General features: G+C 43.4%; 1 pseudogene; it reads left to right on the top strand.

Annotated features, from left to right (window-relative positions):
* Positions 1-3964: 3964 nt before the first annotated feature.
* On the top strand, positions 3965-4141 carry LOC140582631 (U2 spliceosomal RNA; annotated as a pseudogene).
* The last annotated feature ends 804 nt before the right edge of the window (positions 4142-4945 follow it).

The following is a 4945-nucleotide window of genomic DNA, read 5'->3' as shown; positions in this document are numbered from 1 at the left end:
GGGCGGGCAGCAGTGAAGAGGTGAGTGAGGCCACCTCAGCGGCCCCACCTACCAACCTCTGAGTAGTGCCCCCACCCCCCAAGGCCCTGTGTGTATACTGAAATGTGATGACTAAAGTGCAATTAAAACAAGGGGAGGCAGAGGGCCGCGCCGCACAGCGAGTAAGGCCATGTGAATGGCCCCATCAGTGCGTGCGCGGCACATTCCCACCCCGAGATCCTACATGTGTGCGTGGCATGTTGTGTGAGTGAAGGAGGAGAGGGGCTGGGATTCATAATAGCAGGGGGGAGATTACTACCCCCCGGCAGAAGAGAGCCAGCTGGCTCAGTAGGCACCCCAGCCCCCCACCGCTACATGGGAAGGAGCGGACCCGAGGCCCCCGGCGACAACATCCCGGAGCAGTGCCGACGCCAAGAGCTAGCCCCCCCCACCCCGAAGGGCAGCCCGTACTCAGTCACCCACTCATTCGACGACAAATAGTGGCAGACCAGCCCGGGCTCGAGACATGCCACCCCCCACACAGCACAGGCTGGACCTCCTGACACGGACTGACCCACCCCCCCCCCGGCAGTGCCCCGGAGGGAGCACAGGCCACCCCCGCGCAGGAAGGCACCCACCGAGGAAACGGCCAGGCCCCGGGCACCAGACCCCCCACCCAAGCCCGCACCGAAGAGGCCAACCACCCATCCCAGGGCCAGCCCCCGTCACCACCGGTACCCCAGACCCCACGCCCCATGACTGCCAGGCAGCACCCGCCCAAGCCCCCCCCCACACCACCAGCCAGGGCAGACACCCAGACATCACAGGATGGCAGCCACAGCCCCCCCAGCTCCAAGAAGCCACAAGCCGCCAATATCTAATACACTTGCGTCACCTAAAATGCACAATGTAGGTGAGGTTGGGATATAGCAATTAAACCAAATTCACAGATCTTCACATATCCTTTGCCAGAACTTCTGCACCGGTGTGCAGGACCATATGGCATGCATGTAGTTCTCCACAAAGTTACCTGAGCAGTGGGTGCATAGGTTTGAGTGTATAAGGCCCATTTGGAACATCCTTTGTCCTGTATAATGAGCTCTATGCAGAGTTTTGTATGGTATAAGCTGTAAGTTGGGGTTTTTAGTCATTTTGAAGGTGTTTAAACATATTTCTTTCCAAATGTTTTGATCTGGATCGATGGATAGATCTTGCTCCCATTTTGAGGTTGGGAGGGAAATTGAGTCATCCATTTTTGACAATAACTTATACATTTTTTGCAATAATTTGGGGCTAGAAAGATTTAAAAATTCTAGCACCCATGGAGGTATTTCTAAGTTAAACTGACTAAGATTGAACCTTGCCTGAATTGCTGGTACTCAAGAAATTTACTGTTGCTAATTCCGTATTTTGAGACTAGTTCGTCGAATGAAATCAATTTCCCGTTTTGCATAACATGTTCAAGATTTCTAATCCCTTTATCATGCCATAAGGGAAAGCTCAATTTTATCTTTTTTCGGCAAATATCTGGATTGTTCCAAATGGGTGTTAATTTGCAGGGGATAAGTGGAGACCTAGTTATTTAAAAAAAATTCCCACCAGGCTGTTAATGAGGTGTTAATACTAAGGCTCTTAAAACACTTATAAAAGGCAGATCAGACAATTTTACTTCTCCGCAGATTGCTTGTTCTAAGTCCAGCCATGGACTATCTACCGGGCTTGATTTGATCCAATTTGTTATATACTGCAGTCTGTTGGCTAAGAAGTAGTGATAGAAACTTGGTACAGTAGTTCTAGACCACCATTACCTTTGGCTTTTTGCAGAGTATTCTAGCTAATTCGTGATGGTTTGTTCTTCAATAAAAATGACAAGATGCTTGAGTCTAGTGATTTAAACCAAGCCATAGAGGGTTTATTATTGATCATTGAGAACAAGTAATTGATTTTAGGTAGGACCGTCATTTTAATGGTGGCAACTCTTCCAATGAGTGATAAAGGTAGAGATTTCCACTGCACAAGATCCTCTTCCACTTTTTTTTAACAAAGGAATATGATTCATCTGTACTAGATCTGAGAGTCTGGTGGAAAAATTTATGCCTAAGTATCTAAGGTTACCTGACTGTAAAGGAGTAGTAGTTGTGTTTTGGAAACTACAATTCAAAGGCAAAACTGTTGATTTGCTCCAGTTGACGGAGTAGTCTGATATAGATGAGAACTTATCTATAAGTGATATTGTCTTCAGAAGAGAGGTTGGAGAATTCCTAAGAAAATGTAATACGTCATCTGCATAAAGGCTTATCTTATGGTCTGTTTTTTCTGTTTGAATTCCTTTAATATCTACATTTTGTCTAATTAGTTTGTTGTTTTTAATTGTATTTGATCATTTTAATATTTCATGGCCAATTTTAATATTGTCACTTTGAATGTCAGGGGTTTGAGGAACGTTTTAAAACGCACGTTGGTTTTTAATCAGCTGGCATCTTTCCCTTCAGCATTTGTTTTCTGCAGGAAGTCCACCTCCGGGACCAGCGGGACGAGGCTCTCTTTTCACGACAATGGAAGAGGGGTAGATCCTACTGGAGTGTAGGTGGTGTCCACTCCTCAGGCGTCGGGATTCTTTTTGGCGACCGCGCCTTTGAGGAAGTAAGTTAATTTACCGTCCTTCAAGGCAGGGTTTTGGGAGTGGACGCCACATGGAGGGGACAGCGCCTCCGGGCCATATGCATCTACGCTCCAGTGGAGGCCTCGTCCCGTATAACTCTCTCTGAAGAGTTGTCCCCGTTCTGTGTCACAGATCGACACTTGATTTTAGGAGGGGACTTTAACATCGCGTTGGAGGGTAGAGAGGATGTCAGCTCAGGGCATTTTCGCCATTTTATTCATTCCTTTAAACTTGTGGATGGTTTTAAAACATGCAACCCCAGCATGCCGGGCTTCACCTGGCATAATAGTCGCGGAGCCAGCAGTCGCATCGACTACATTTTAGCTTCACCCCCCGTTGTTTTTGAAAAGGTGTCCATCTCCCCACAGTGGCCCACTGACCACTTGGCAGTGGAGGCCACTGCCTCCATAGACACTCCTGTATATGGGGGCGGCTATTGGAAAATTAACCTGCAGATTCTGGAGGAGAGCGATTTTAGACACCTTTTCTTAGATCACTTCTCCGAGTGGCAGAAGGACAAGCCTACCTTCCCCTCTGTGGCCGAATGGTGGGAGAGTGTGAAGGACAGGATCCGAACCTTCTCCATGCAGTATAGCAAGCAGCGCAGGATGGAGAAGAAATTCTCCATTCTGCAGCTGGAGAGAAGGTTGCGGGATGAATATGCCACTTACAACAATGGGGGCATGTATTAGGATGAATTCACGGACGATTACGTCACCCACGTGGCATGGAATTAATCCTTTTACTATAATATTCTGGGAAGTTGTAATTGTGGATTAATTCTGATCGTATGTGGACTGATCGTCCTGAAATTCAGATCAATCGTCCATGATTCACCCCGAATGTTACTAGACTGCACGAACATGTTATTTACCAATCCCCTGTAAAACCTAATTTTGCCATAAATAACTTGGGCTCATAAAAAGAAACCAGGATGCTCATCTTGCATCAAAAGCATGCATTTGAGATGACATTTTAATTGTATAAATGGCCATATGTGTTTACTTAGATTTTAATGGTGTGTAAATATATTGGTTGCTTTTATTGCTTTTTTTTTGCTTATTTTATGGTGAATGGTTCTGCAGATAGTTTGTTTAATACTATTTTAAAATATTTTCAGTAATGTCTTATTGTATTGGCATTCACTTGTATGATGTGGGAAAATTTCAGCCTGTTATATTATGACTATTTCTGAATATCATTGTTTTAGTAGGAAAATGTTTTTAATTCCCTTGTTGACAGTGCCAATTTTTTAAGTGCAGTTTCTATTATATGTTTTAATGTGTTTGTGTCGATGTACATAATTGTGCAGAACTGTTTAATAAAGTATTTGGATCTGAAAAAAAAATTTTTTTATCAGTTTAATATCTGATACGTCCCCTATGGAGGGGACCACATATTAAACGGATTTTTGGAACAGGGAGCCGGAAGTGGGGCTTGCCCCATCCGCTCCACTATTCGACCCGGTATTGCAGTGCTTCCGGGAACGGTGCACCTCTACTGCCCCCTATTGTTGAAAGGCAGAACTGACTGACTGACTGACTGACTGACTGACTATATAAAGTACATGATCTTACCACACTGACATTTCTGATTTTGCTAACAATCATGTACAGTAAATTTAAAAGCTTTTTGTTTTGTCATAAATTATTTATGCTATTTTACAATGCAGATAAAGTATTCCTGTCGATACAAGGAGGATATATTTTTTTTCTCGATGGATGTCGTTTTGAACCTAAAGGTTGTTTTTTTGGAAGAGCAGTATATAGTTACTGGCTACATTTTTTGCTGTGCATGTGATTTTGATGAGAATATTACATTTTTATATCTCTGCGTAGATTTTTTCAGCAATAATTGAGTCTATCCTTGTGTATTTAAGGTTTTGGTAATTCATGATTACCAAATAAGATTTGGTGTCATTGTACAAATATAAGAAGATTCAGTGTGCAGTTACCAGGTTACAAATAAACAAACAAATAAATAAAATGGCATCAGAAGAGAAGTACGATGACAGTAAAATGTGTGAAAGTAGTGGAATGTGAAAAATGTGTGTGCATATAAGTCTCCACATGTATAAAGCAGCTGTATAGCATAACGAAAAGGAGCAATGGATAACTGACATAAAGTGCTTACTGTCCATAACGACAATGAGTCATGTACGGCGTAAGATAAACACAACATGCGTTAACTTTGGATATGCATAATGCGCACACAAGAATCATATGTCTTTGGCATCGAGAGAACTATCAGATAACTTCAACAAGTTACCAAATGGATGCAAAATCAAAGATAGGCTATTAATTT

This window comes from Paramormyrops kingsleyae, chromosome 24 (genome assembly GCF_048594095.1).
Source record: "Paramormyrops kingsleyae isolate MSU_618 chromosome 24, PKINGS_0.4, whole genome shotgun sequence".
NCBI lineage: Eukaryota > Metazoa > Chordata > Actinopteri > Osteoglossiformes > Mormyridae > Paramormyrops > Paramormyrops kingsleyae.
The sequence above is the reverse complement of the archived record's forward strand: the minus strand, read 5'-3'. Positions and strand labels throughout refer to the sequence as shown.